This window comes from Lathyrus oleraceus, chromosome 5 (genome assembly GCF_024323335.1).
Source record: "Lathyrus oleraceus cultivar Zhongwan6 chromosome 5, CAAS_Psat_ZW6_1.0, whole genome shotgun sequence".
NCBI classification, from domain to species: Eukaryota; Viridiplantae; Streptophyta; class Magnoliopsida; order Fabales; family Fabaceae; genus Lathyrus; species Lathyrus oleraceus.
Window position 1 is genome coordinate 102315011 of NC_066583.1, and position 15222 is coordinate 102330232.

A 15222-nucleotide genomic window follows, 5' to 3' on the forward strand; every position below is an offset into this window, starting at 1 on the left:
AATGTGAAAAGGGCTCCCTAGGAGTACCTAGGATGTTTTGGGTGCCTAACACCTTCCCATTGCATAACCAACCCCCTTACCCAAATCTCTGACTCTCTTTTACTAGTTTTTGTTAAAACTTTTAGGTTTTTGTTCGCTTTCTAACCATTCCTTTGGATAAATAGAAGTGCGGTGGCGACTCGACTTGTATGGTTTACCTTGGATTTAGTCAATATCTCTAATGGTAACGAATACCCCGCTACAGAAAAGTGGCGACTCTGCTGGGGAGGATTTGCCTAGTGGGTTTTGCCTACTTTTCATGTTTGTTGTATTGTTTTGTATATTATTTTTGTGACATATTTTTATGCAATTTGGGATTAATGTATTATGTGTAATGATTGAATTGCTTGAATATTAATTCATTGTATGCTTGGTGATCTTCGTGAGATGAATTCTATACCCGAACTCGAGTGCACTTAGGATAGGAGAATGGCATAGTCTTGTTGGCTTGTGTGGAGTTATTCCTTAGCAAGTTGACTCGCAAGTCCATTCATTTGGCGGAGGTCATGTTGGGATCAATAATGTCACACAAGTAAGTTGTGGTTAGACATTTCTCTTTCCAATATAGACCTTAGAAGCCAAAGACCTTAGTTTACCAAGCCCATCTTGGCCTATTCTTAGGATGTAGTGCGAAAGTCGTTCAAGTGTAAGATTTGATACGATTGTTACGCGATACTACACTCATAAGAGTCTCTCTTGAGAATATTTTTGGAATACGAGTAGTCGTTTCTCCGATAATATCCGAAAGATGGGATGATGACTATGGGAACCTCTTGTAGAACATGTTTGGCAGGTTTAAACCCTAGTACATTCCCTTTGGGTGGTTCTTAACCAAGACTCCATGCTCGTGACTTGCAACAAACCTGTGATTCATGGTTGATCCGTTCATGTATCCTTAATATCAATGGAACTTGGGTGTTGATAAGGTGTAAACCATAATCCACCAAAATGGATGATTGATATTAAGGATAACATGATCCATTCCATGACCTTTGTTTGGTGTGCTTTGTTTGATCCTTGAGTGTGATTGTTGCATTCATGCACCCATTTGCATCCATATCATCAAACAATAAGTAAATTTTCAAGGAACTTAAGAGGTCTATTTGCAAATTTTCAGACATGGAAAGACAAAGAAGGAATACCAAGAAGTACAGTTTCAGACAACCAGACTTGAAAGAGTTAAGGAATTTGACATCTTATGTATTGGATCCCTTGGGTTTCAAGGCTCGTTTTGGGAAGCTTCTTCCTCTTCTGACTACTCAGGTTGATGAAGGATTGATAAGCGTGTTGGTGCAGTTTTATGACCCTATGTACCGTTGCCTCACGTTTCTGGATTTCCAGCTTTTGCCTACACTTGAGGATTATGCTTATCTTGTGGGCATACCTATTCTGGATCAGTTGCCATTCAGTGGCTTGGAGAGTGTTCCTACTTCTCAAGAGATAGCAGACATGTTGCACATAGATGAATCTCTGGTTGGTGCTCATATGACTACCAAAGGTGGAATTCAAGGTCTCCCATCTGAGTTCCTCATTGCTCAAGCTACTATGTATGGGAAGGCCATGAGTGAGGACGCCTTTGAGGCCATATTTGTACTTCTCATCTATGGGTTAGTGTTGTTCCCCAACATCGACAAGTTTGTGGATGTGAACGCTATTAGGATCTTCTCTACTCTTAATCCCGTTCCCACTCTGTTGGGTGATGCTTATTTCTCTTTGCATATGAGGAATGCAAAGGGTGGTGGCGCCATTGTGTGTTGTTTGCCTCTGTTGTATAAGTGGTTTATTTCTCACTTACCGCAGACGGTCGCTTTCAAGGAGAACAAGGGATGTCTACAGTGGTCCACGAGACTTATGTCTCTCACTAATGATGATATCTCTTGGTACAACCGTGTGTATGATGGTGTGCAGATTATTGACTCTTGTGGTGAATTCTCCAATGTGCCTCTTCTTGGTACATGTGGTGGGATTAACTACAACCCTGTTTTGGCACGTCGTCAGCTTGGGTTCCCCTTAAAGGATAAACCCAATAACATTCTGTTAGAGGGTGTGGTCTTTCAGAAGGGTAAAGATCCCCAAAACTTAAAAGCTAGGATGGTCCGCGCTTGGCGCAAGATCCATAGGAAAGGAAGGAAGGAGTTGGGTCCTAAGAATTGCATCGCTTTGGAGCCTTACATTGCTTGGGTTAGGAAGAGAGCGTCAGAGTATCTCATTCCTTACGAATATCCGAGACCTACACTTATGATTATGGTTGGGCCTTCAACCCTCCCTAATCAAGGAGTAGAGGAGTTGAGAGATGAAGACCATTCACAAGCTTGGATCCGTGAACGTGAAGAGTTGCTTCAGCAGATCAAAGAGAAGGATGCTTTGATAGGGTTTCTTGAGCATCAGGTTATTGATAATCCTGATGATGCATGGACTTTGCTACTTCCCCAGTCTTTGATCACGACTTTATGAGTCGAATTTGGGGTACAAACTGCAAGTGCACAGTTCTATCGCGTAGTTTTAAAAGATATCGATCCCACAGGGACTTATGAATCGATATACCGTTATCTAAGGTTACTTCGTAAAGCTAAGGAGGATGATACTTTGATTGTTCGGGGGAAAAGTTAAAACTAAAATAAGATCTAGATTAAATATCAATTAAGCGGATATCGGTATGTAGTTCGTCGTAATTAGGGAATCAAATCTTCGTTGGTTTCTTGGTTTTTTTTTAAATAAATCTTTTCAGTAAATACCTTTAATTAAAAGTCTTTTCTCAAACTCTCGCTCTGTTGAAGAGACGATGACTTTATATTAACGCAACTGTCACTTATTGGTTAAGTCCAAAATCACCTTTTGAAAACAACAGAATCTATAGAAACTCTTTTTAAGAAAACACTAATCGTTTAAATACCATCGTCTCAAACTCTCGCTCTGTTGACTTAGATTATATAATTAAATTCAAATGCTTAACTCTCGTCCTCACATTTAACTTTTAAAAATACTTTTTGAAAAAGATTAGAATTTAATTAACTCTAAAAATTGCTTTCGCCCTGATTTAGAATTAATGCTCAATTTACTATGTCCAGTTAAAAACTCAAACTCTCGTTCTATTGAATTTAACTTCTTTATGTCTTTTACTCTCGTACAAAAAAATTGTTATTAAACCTGTAAATTGGGACCATAAAAAGAGTGATTTATTTTTAAATGAAATTAAACCAACTTAGTTTCGATTCCTTTATTCCGCTTACTTTACATACCGATACCTAAATAAATTAGCCAGACATGCTAAACAGATCTAAACAATGCACAAATAAATCCATCTCAGGCAAATAATATAAATAAACAATAAAAGGGCATATATAAATTCAAACAATAATTAAAGAACCTGAGTAATTAATAGTAGTCTTGAGCACTCCACCACAGACCGGTTGGATTTATTCTTGAATTCTTCAATCGGACAGGAGAATAAAAAGCGAAGGAATAAAAATCTAGGATCTAACGTAAGGTTAGATCTAGTAAAAGGTACACAATAGTTTCCGGTGTAGAAACTATTGTGTGAAAAATTAATTAAATGCTTAAGGAATTTCTGGAAAAGAAAAATAACAATTGCAAATAAAAGTAAAAACTGTAAAAATAATGGTATGCTTGCACGGCTGGAAGAGAAAAATTGAACGAAGCAGAGAGACGGCCGGGAGTGAGAGAGAGAGTCGCAGGGTTTTGCCAAAAGCCACTATTTATATTGTTTACTTTTTGTAACGGTCTCCAAAGGCTTTCCGTGTAAAAATCCTCACGTTCCACTAGTCAAGCGTAACAATAGGCTTCAACGTGCCTCTGTTGCGCTTCTGAAGCCAAAAATATAGGAGAATGGTGTGACGTCCGTCACACCATGTGTTACGCTCGTAACACAAGTGGGTAGGGCGTGACGCTCGTCACACCTTGTGTGGCGCTCGTCACAGGTGCAGCGCCTGTGCTTTTGGGCTGGGCCTTGGCTTGGTGGAATTTGCTTCTTTTCATTTCTTTTTGCACCTCCTTTTCTTCCTTTTTCACTTGTGCTTTAAATAAGCTACTTGAGATAAATAGAAAGCAAAATACCAAGTAATATCGAATAAAATGAAATAAATTGGAGTGAATAATAATATAATTTAATTAAATCGAGTCCTAGAATGTGATATTATTTCATGTTATCAAACTCCCCCATACTTAAACCTTTGCTTGTCCTCAAGCAAAATACAGTATAGAAATCGTTTAAAAATTAGCCAGATGAAATTTCAAAACATACATAAATTCGTACTAGGCTGCAAGTAGATTTTGTTTAGGAGTAACTTGAGTTTAATCTTGACATCAACAACTACCGTTACAACCTCAGGTAACCTCACCTTATGCAAGCCAATTCGAGTCATGCCATTATAGCTAGCCTAGTTCTTTTACTCTTATTTCACCCGTTTTCATTCTAGCGAAATCACATTAAGCCCTTTATCGTTTCGCGCACATAGTGGAGTGACCGGTTAGTGATTATGATCCCCTTTTTAGCTTGAAGCTCTGGTACATTAGTCGGATAACTTCGTTATTTGGTCCATTGCAAATTGCGGGGGATCGGACTGTAGTCCGCCCTACCAAGTTCAGCACCAGATACTTGCTGAACCAACTCATCATGGATCTTTCGTATTATGTTTTTGTATGATCTGCAACCTTTAGATTAAATGATCTGGTAAGGATCACCTAACTTAGTTAGTGCATTTCCTGATATATATTTTTTATTTTGGGAATCATTCACTTATATTCATCGGTCCTCCACGTAGTTTGCTATTAAGATGGTGCTGACTTCTTGTATAAACTACTCGGGGTTACTATAAAGTTAAAAGTCCAGGGACTTGTATAACAGGTACCTTTCTGATCTAACATGTTGAGGTTTGTTTAGAGTGTTGGGGCGGTAATAATTTTTTTGTCTTATTTTTTCTCAAGTTTGATGAAATAGGCAACCTTTATACTTACTGAGTGTGTTGAATTTTTGTTATGGCTCATGAAAATTTGAGGGAATAGATAATAGAAATTTCTCATACTAGGGACTTAATTTAGAATAAATATATATTATAATAAGTATATTTTTTTTATTTTTTTTCATAAATAATAGAAAGGGAAATAACATTGAAAGGAAAGATAACGTACTTGAAAAGGGAAAGTTTAAAGAACAAGGTTTTCCCCCCCACACTTAAATGATACATTGTCCTCAATGTTTCAAAGTAAACAAAAGAAATACAAAAAAGAAAAGAAAAGGAATCTAAAGTCAATGCTGCCTTCCGCTGCGTGTTCTTGGACCTGGTGATCTTTGACGTACTTCCAAATCATCAAACCTGCTGAGCAACTGAGCGAACCGCTGAACGGTGATTGCATTCCTCGCTTCCTGTTGTTGTTGCATCTGGCGCATCATCTGCATCACTTCGAGATTCTGCGCTTGCATACCATCGATAGCATCCATGATGTCGTCGTTGGTTGCTGGCCTTCTTCGTCGACGACGTCGTGAGGATGGACCAGCTGCATTATCGGAAGGGTTGAGCGGGACTGATTGTTGTGCAGGAACTTGATCACCCTGCTCCATTTCGGCGAACTCGTCTGAAGGCGGGTTTGCTTGTGTAGGCTCGGTGGCTTTGGGAGCATTCAGATCATAGATGTGGCGGTTGGGATTGGTGACATCTGTTAGGGCAATGTTGGGTAGAACAACGCTTGGGACTTCCTGGTTGTTCACCATAAGGTAATACCCTCCGCCTACTCTATTTTTGATTAGACGGCTGGAACGACAGTAACTTATATCCATAGATAGGGGAGGTAAAGATTCTAAATTTTGGAGTCGGTCCCCTAGGTTTAAGCCAAGTGCTATTGTGGTTATTAATCCACCTATTACAAAAGGTTGACGGCCTCGAGCACATAGGGTGCGGATGTGATGAAATAGGAAGGAGGCAGCGTTTACCTGAGTATCGCTTTCAAAGACGCATTGGAGGAAGAATAATTCCTTGGCGTTTACTTTGTTGTTGTTCGGTCTTCCAAAAACTGTGTTTTGCAGGATGCAGATAAAGTACCAGATGGTTGGGTTATGTATATGGGAAGCAAGGAGCACATCCCAGTTGTTGGTTTCTACACCGGATATTTTCCTGAAGAGGTCGAAGGCGTGTATGTGCCACGGGGAGTTCGGAGGCATCCTAGGGTGGACTTGACCTTCTACAGGGAACTGTAGCACGGTACTCAATTGGCTTTGGGAGAGGGAGTACTCGGTGTTGACAAACGGAAGGTTGCGGTACCGGTTAAGTACTCGTCTTCACCGGTGGGAGTGTTGTACGAATAGGAACTTAAAAATTCTAAGGTTAGGGATGGATAGGTAGGTTGATTGTGAGTGCACAGAAAGGTTAAACCAGCAAGGCGGAGCATCCATTCTATTCCTTGAAGTAATCTTAATTGTTGTAAACAAGTTAAATCAGGGTACCTGGTGGATTGGACGCCTCGCTGTTGGAAACGCTCGAATTGCTCCCTTTGATAATTATCATCTTCGGATCGGAAGATGATATTTCCGAAAGCTTGGTTGCCCGCCATATCGATAAGTGGTTTGAAAGAAGTAAAGGGTAAGAAAATGAAATGTATTTTATAGAATGGTTTGTGGTGTATGAAGAAAGGTATGGTGGGTTTTTATAGGAAAAATTTGGAAGTTGGAAAGGGAGTGGTTGAAAAGTAAAGAAATGTGAGTAAATGTGAATAAATGGGGAAGGTAAAAAGGTGGGATGGTGTAACGGTCGTGTCCCAACGGTTAGTAACGTTCACAAAGCCAGACGGTGTCACGCTCGTGACAGGGGCGTTACGGGCGTCACAAGCACTTGGTGTGACGTCCGTCATGGATAGTGTGACGCTCGTCACACGGTAAGCTGTAACGGTCACTGCTTGCGTTCTTCATAATAATTTATAGTAATTTATTTTTATTATTTTGTTTTGCTTCAGTTTATTTTATTCTGCTATTGTGATATTTTTAGATTGCCTTGCATGCTATTCTACTACCATTATATTGCATAAATATATTTTTAATAAGTCATGTAGGTAGCAACAGTAGAGAGCATTATTGATAGATATTGCATAAGTCATAATAAAGTAAAATAGATCAATAGCTTCATAAATAATCATAATGTAACATTGGAAAACAAAAACAAAAATGCGAAAGATAAATAAATACTAATATTAAAAATAATGTAAAAACTAATGAATAGCCAAAACTAAAACTAAGTAACTAAGAAAAACAACTTCTAGCCACTTGCGGGATCTCTGGCCGGAGGAGCAAAGGAGTTAACACGGTTTAGCAACTCGTGGAACTGATTTGTCATGTTGTTCATATATCCCAGAAATTCTTGTCCCATGCTAGCTAGCTCTTCTCTGAGGGCGTCTTGTTCTGACATCAAGGCTTGAATGATGGTGTTATAATTATCTCCGGGCATATGATGTCTAGGATCAGGTATTGCCGACGCTTCGGTCGGGACAGGTTGAGGAGGAGGGTCAATATCATAATAACCAGATGGTGTCTGAGGGTCAGATTCAGCATAAGGGATCTGGTCGTCACAAATCTCATAGTCCTGGATGGATTCAGTGGATCTAGCAGGAGAAGGTGTTCCGTTCAGGTTGTAGAGCCAGTTACTGCGGTTATGAACACTAGTCCTCGGACTAGGCAAGGTGAATAGGCAAAGAACTCGGTTGTTAATTATAAGATCAAACTCTTCAGACCCTAGGTTTGCTATAAACATAGTGTTGAAGAGGAAGGGTATACTCATAGTCGCAATGCCACAAAAAGGGCTTAAGTCAAGCATAGGCTGACGTAATCCGATAGCATTACCAATCATGGTTATTAAACCGCCTATTTGAATTGGTGCTCGTTCATCTTGGATAAGGTGGTCAAAGTTTGCCAACATAAAAGTGGCACCGTTTACTGGACGGTTCTGGGAAGCACAAAATATGATGAAGAGTTCATCACGTGAAACTGAGGTACTATTTGACTTCTTCCCGAAAAGGGTGTGGGCCAGGATCTTATGGAAATAACGAAAGGCCGAGTTATGTATGTTTCCAGAAAGAAACTCATGTTCCTCGGGATCGCCATTTTCGGTCAAGTTTCCCCAAAAATGTTCAAGTTCTCTATATTCAAAAAGGTCTTCTTGGCTCATTGTGAATGTATCAAGGGAGGTAGGGAAACCTAAAAGGGTGGTAAAATCTTGAATGTTAAATTGATACTCCATGTTGAACATTCTGAACTGAATAAAACCTCTGCTTATTCCTTTTCCATGGCTGGGTAGATAGATCAGGGAACTAAGGAATTCTAGTGTCAGTCTCCGGTAGGTGACGAATTGTCTACGGATAGGAGAGGTTTCCCACCCTATCTGACTCAGCAAATACAGGACACTCTCTCTTAGTCCAAGGGCAGTCATTGCCCAGTCATCAGCATACAAACTAGGTAGCATCTCTCTTTCTGCTAGTTCCTCAAACTTTTGTTTCTGAGCTTTCCCTCTGAATTTGATACCCATACGATCAATTTGTCCCATCAGGTTAGTGTTAGCTAGAGAAAGGAAAAACAAGAGTTTTAGTCAGGATTTGGCCAAATGTCGAAAGAATAGAAGAAGAAAAATTAAAATAGATTAAGAATGAATACTAAATAAAATTTTAAAAGAATAATTAAGTAAGAAATGAAAATATAAATATTTGTGGGTTGTCTCCCACTAAGCGCTTTGTTTAATGTCGCAAGCTCGACAAAAACTATCAAATATAATCTATAAATTCTGGAGGCACTACGTCTAAATGCAGGACTTGTGAGTCTTCAATGTTCTCTATATGATGATAATGTTTTAGACGCTGCCCGTTTACGATAAACGGTTCAATGGATTTTCCTTTAATTTCCACCGCTCCACTGGTTTGAGGGTGGTAAGGTGTCGCTACTCTATGCCTCACACCATACTTAAACAGTAGTTTTTCGAGTATCTTAGATATGAAATGCGATCCACCATCACTGACTACTATTCTTGGGACACCAAATCTTGGAAATATTATATTCTTAAAGAGTCTAGTTACTACTCGCGTGTCGTTTGTTGGAGAAGCTATAGCTTCAATCCATTTTGATACGTAGTCAACCGCTACGAGTATGTACTTGTTACCGAAAGAAGGTGGAAAAGGTCCCATGAAGTCTATTCCCCACACGTCGAAAATCTCTACTTCCAAAATGCCTTTTTGTGGCATCTCGTCACGTCTAGATATGTTTCCAGTGCGTTGACATCTATCACATTTCTTGATAGCCGCATGCACATCCTTCCATATATTCGGCCAATAAAAACCGGCTTGTAGGATTTTGGAGCAGGTTTTGGATGTACTTGCATGTCCACCATAAGGAGCGGAGTGACAGTGTTGGATTATATTTTCTACCTCTTCTTCGGGTATACACCGACGGAAAATACCGTCGGGGCCTCTTTTGAAAAGTAAAGGGTCATCCCAGTAGTAGTGTTTTATGTCATAGAAGAATCGTTTCTTTTGCTGGTAGGATAAAGTAGGTGGAACTATTCCGGCAGCTAAATAATTGACGAGATCAGCGTACCATGGTGTAACAGATATAGCTAAGGTGGTTTCTACCTGTTTATCAACTTTATTTTCCTCCAAAGTAGCTATAAGTTTATCGTACGAGAAATCATCGTTGATCGATGTTCTTTCCGGTTCCAGGTTTTCGAGTCTAGAGAGGTGATCTGCTACTACATTTTCAGTTCCTTTCTTGTCTTTGATTTCCAAATCGAACTCTTGTAGCAGCAGGATCCACCTTAGGAGTCTAGGTTTAGCATCCTTTTTTGTTAAGAGGTACTTGATAGCAGCGTGGTCAGTGTAAATGATTATTTTGGCTCCGACCAAGTAAGAACGAAATTTATCTAGCGCAAATACTACTGCTAAAAGTTCTTTCTCGGTTGTGGCGTAATTCATTTGTGCTTCATCTAGAGTTCTACTTGCGTAGTATATGACGTGAAGCTTTTTATCCTTTCGTTGTCCTAAAACAGCACCCACAGCGTAATCACTGGCATCACACATTATTTCGAATGGTTCATTCCAATCTGGTGTCTGCATTATGGGCGCAGAGATCAATGCTTGTTTAAGCGTTTGAAATGCTTCTAAACATTTATTGTCGAATATGAATTCAGCATCTTTCATCAATAGTCCGGTCAAAGGTTTAGTTATTTTAGAGAAGTCTTTAATGAATCGTCGATAAAAACCGGCATGTCCTAAGAAGCTTCGTACTTCTCTCACAGTTTTCGGAGGTTGAAGGTTTTCGATTACCTCTATTTTGGCCTTGTCTACTTCAATTCCTCTATTTGAGATGATGTGTCCTAAAACAATTCCTTCTTGTACCATGAAGTGACATTTTTCCCAATTAAGTACTAGGTTTACTTTTACACATCGTTCCAGAACTCTTTCTAGGTTTTCAAGAGATTCTTCAAAGCTTTGTACGCATACGGAGAAATCGTCCATAAATACCTCCATGATGTTTTCGAGAAAATCGGCGAATATCGCCATCATGCATCTTTGGAAGGTTGCAGGAGCATTGCACAAGCCAAACGGCATTCGTCGGTAAGAGAAGGTACCAAAAGGACATGTGAATGTTGTCTTTTCTTGGTCATCAGGATGAATTGGTATTTGAAAGAAGCCTGAATAACCGTCTAGATAGCAGAAATGAGAATGTTTTACTAATCGTTCTAACATCTGGTCAATGAATGGTAAAGGGAAATGATCTTTTCGGGTTGCTTTGTTTAGTTTCCTATAGTCAATGCACATTCTCCATCCCGATTCGATTCGTTTAGTTATAGTTTCTCCTTTTTCATTTTCAATAACTGTTATACCTCCTTTCTTCGGTACTACGTGTACAGGACTAACCCATTTGCTATCAGATATAGGATATATGATACCTGCCTCTAATAACTTGGTTATTTCCTTCTTCACTACCTCACTCAGGATCGGGTTTAGTCTCCTTTGGTGTTCCCTAGAAGTTTTACAGTCTTCTTCTAGCATGATACGGTGCATACAAATAGAAGGACTTATTCCTTTAAGGTCGGTGATGTTGTATCCTAGTACGGTTGGATATTTTCTTAAGATATGCAGGAGTTTTTCTGTTTCGAGTTTTCCTAGGTCTGCATTAACTATCACTGGTCGTTCAAGTTCTAAGTCTAGGAATTCATATCTCATATTTTTGGGAAGTGTTTTCAGGTCTAAGGTTGGTTTCTTAAGGCATTGCGTAGGATCCGGTGTTATTGCCAAACATTGGTTAAGTTTGTCTTCTACAAGATAGTCAGATGATTTGTGATTTTCTAACTTTGTTTCTTTTATGCATTCATCGATGATATCCATGAAGTAACATGTGTCTTCTATTGCAGGTGCTTTCAAAAATTAGGAAAGAATGAACTCAATTTTCTCTTCTCCCACTTCGAAAGTGAGTCGTCCTCGTTTTACGTCTATGATCGCACCGGCAGTTGCTAAGAATGGTCTTCCCAGTATAATGAGTGTAACTTCATCTTCTCTAATGTCCATAATTATAAAATCGGTTGGAATGTAGAATTGACCTGTGCGCACGGGAACGTTTTCAAGAATTCCTACAGGATATTTAACAGAACGATCCGCTAGTTGCACAGACATTTTAGTTGGTCTTAATTCTCCCATTTCAAGTTTCTTGCATATGGATAAAGGCATAACACTAATATCGGCTCCTAAATCGCATAAGGCCTTGTCTATGACAAATTTTCCTATGTGACAGGGTATAGAGAAACTACCTGGATCTTTAAGTTTAGGAGGCATATTCTGGATTATAGCGCTACATTCAGCAGTGAGTGTAACAGTTCCGCTATCTTCAAGTTTCCTTTTATTAGAAAGAATTTCTTTTAAGAACTTAGCATATGAGGGCATCTGCGTAATAGCTTCTGTAAAAGGAATTGTGACGTTTAATTGTTTCAGTAGGTCAACAAATTTTTTAAATTGGCCCGCATCTTTGGTTTTAATAAGCCTTTGAGGGTAAGGAATAGGTGGTTTATAAGGTGGTGGAGGTATATAAGGTTCTTTCTTTTCTACGGTTTCCTTATTACTCTCTTCCTTTTCCTTAGGTTTATTTTCTTCCTCAGTCGACTTTTTAGAGTTTTGGTTCTCAGTTCTTGGATCAGACGGTCCTTCCACTTCCGTTCCACTACTTAGTATGATTGCATGAGCGTGGCTTCTCGGGTTAGGTTGGGGCTGTCCAGGAAATGTGCCAGTTGGGGCAGCAGTAGGCGCTTGTTGTTGAGCTACTTGTGATATTTGTGTTTCTAGCATTTTGTTATGAGTAGCCAGGGCATCTACTTTACTTGCTAGTTGTTTAATTTGTTCGCCAGTGTGTACATTCTGGTTTAAGAAATCTTTATTTGTTTGCTGTTGAGAAGCTATGAAGTTCTCCATCATGATTTCCATGTTGGATTTCCTAGGAACGTTATTGTTAGGTGTAGATGGGATCGGCTTTTGATATCCCGGAGGTATAGCTGGGGCTTGATTTGGAGCTTGTCCAGGCTCGTATAAGGCATTATTACTCTTATATGAAAAATTAGGATGATTCTTCCAGTTGGAGTTATAGGTATGCGAGTAGGGATTTCCTTGAGCATAGTTTACTTGCTCTGCTTGGATTCCTGTTAGGAGCTGACAATCTGCAGGAGTGTGACCTTGGATTCCACAGACCTCGCAATTCTGAGTTATGGCAACCACGGTGGCTGGAGGTGATACATTTAAACTTTCAATTTTCTGGACCAGAGCATCCACTTTTGCATTAACATGATCAAGGTTACTTATCTCGTACATGCCACTTTTCGCTTGAGGTTTTTCTACCATTGTTCTTTCGTTTCCCCACTGGTAGTGGTTTTGGGCCATGCTCTCGATAAGTTGATAAGCATCAGGATAAGGTTTGTTCATAAGTGCACCACCTGCGGCGGCGTCTATTGTTAACCTCGTGTTGTACAAGAGACCATTATAGAAGGTATGAATCACTAACCAGTCCTCTAAACCATGGTGTGGACAAAGTCTCATCATGTCTTTGTATCTTTCCCATGCTTCAAAAAGAGACTCGTTATCTTTCTGTTTAAATCCATTTATCTGGGCTCTTAACATAGCTGTTTTGCTCGGCGGAAAATATCGGGCAAGGAAGACTTTCTTCAACTCGTTCCACGTGGTGACTGAGTTGGAAGGAAGAGACTGAAGCCATCTTCTAGCGCTATCTCTTAACGAGAAAGGAAAGAGATGAAGTCGAATTGCCTCTGAAGTGACACCATTAGCTTTAACAGTATCAGCGTATTGGACAAATACGGATAAATGAAGGTTTGGATCCTCGGTAGGATTTCCAGAGAATTGGTTCTGTTGCACTGCTTGCAACAGTGAAGGTTTAAGTTTGAAGTTGTTTGCTTCGATTGCGGGTGGAACAATACTCGAATGCGGCTCATCTTGCGATGGAGCGGCGTAATCTCGAAGAGCACGAGCTGGTTCTGCCATCTCGGGTATCGGTGAAGGAAGAAGATTTTTGAGATTAGGAATTTCAATAGGAGGGAGATTGTTTGCAGCACGATATTCCCGAATTCGTCGTAAGACTCAGAGATATAGTTCGATGTCATTGGTTCGTAAGTAGAACGGCTCGCCTTGTGAGCGAGTGTGTGGCATACAAATCAACGACATAAATAAAAATTAAAAATAAGCCTTAGTCTCTACAGCGTAACAAAAGAGTTACGATATCGACTAAATAAAAGTCCCCGGCAACGGCGCCAAAAACTTGATCGCGACTTTATGAGTCGAATTTGGGGTACAAACTGCAAGTGCACAGTTCTATCGCGTAGTTTTAAAAGATATCGATCCCACAGGGACTTATGAATCGATATACCGTTATCTAAGGTTACTTCGTAAAGCTAAGGCGGATGATACTTTGATTGTTCGGGGGAAAAGTTAAAACTAAAATAAGATCTACATTAAATATCAATTAAGCGGATATCGGTATGTAGTTCGTCGTAATTAGGGAATCAAATCTTCGTTGGTTTCTTGGTTTTTTATTTAAATAAATCTTTTCAGTAAATACCTTTGATTAAAAGTCTTTTCTCAAACTCTCGCTCTGTTGAAGAGACTATGACTTTATATTAACGCAGCTGTCACTTATTGGTTAAGTCCAAAATCACCTTTTGAAAACAACAGAATCTATAGAAACTCTTTTTAAGAAAACACTAATCGTTTAAATACCCTCGTCTCAAACTCTCGCTCTGTTGACTTAGATTATATAATTAAATTCAAATGCTTAACTCTCGTCCTCACATTTAACTTTTAAAAATACTTTTTGAAAAGGATTAGAATTTAATTAACTCTAAAAATTGCTTTCGCCCTGATTTAGAATTAATGCTCAATTTACTATGTCCAGTTAAAAACTCAAACTCTCGTTCTATTGAATTTAACTTCTTTATGTCTTTTACTCTCGTACAAAAAAATTGTTATTAAACCTGTAAATTAGGACCATAAAAAGAGTGATTTATTTTTAAATGAAATTAAACCAACTTAGTTTCGATTCCTTTATTCCGCTTACTTTACATACCGATACCTAAATAAATTAGCCAGACATGCTAAACAGATCTAAACAATGCACAAATAAATCCATCTCAGGCAAATAATATAAATAAACAATAAAAGGGCATATATAAATTCAAAGAATAATTAAAGAACCTGAGTAATTAATAGCAGTCTTGAGCACTCCACCACAGACCGGTTGGATTTATTCTTGAATTCTTCAATCGGACAGGAGAATAAAAAGCGAAGGAATAAAAATCTAGGATCTAACGTAAGGTTAGATCTAGTAAAAGGTACACAATAGTTTCCGGTGTAGAAACTATTGTGTGAAAAATTAATTAAATGCTTAAGGAATTTCTGGAAAAGAAAAATAACAATTGCAAATAAAAGTAAAAACTGTAAAAATAATGGTATGCTTGCACGGCTGGAAGAGAAAAATTAAACGAAGCAGAGAGACGGCCGGGAGTGAGAGAGAGAGCCGCAGGGTTTTGCCAAAAGCCACTATTTATATTGTTTACTTTTTGTAACGGTCTCCAAAGGCTTTCCGTGTAAAAATCCTCACGTTCCACTAGTCAAGCGTAACAATAGGCTTCAACGTGCCTCTGTTGC

General features: G+C 39.1%; 1 non-coding gene across 1 annotated transcript; it reads left to right on the plus strand.

Moving 5' to 3' along the window:
* The first annotated feature begins 13078 nt into the window (after positions 1–13078).
* On the plus strand, positions 13079–13185 carry LOC127090188 (small nucleolar RNA R71). Its single transcript, XR_007791716.1, has one exon. It is a non-coding gene; the product is annotated as a small nucleolar RNA R71 (small nucleolar RNA).
* Positions 13186–15222: the final 2037 nt, after the last annotated feature.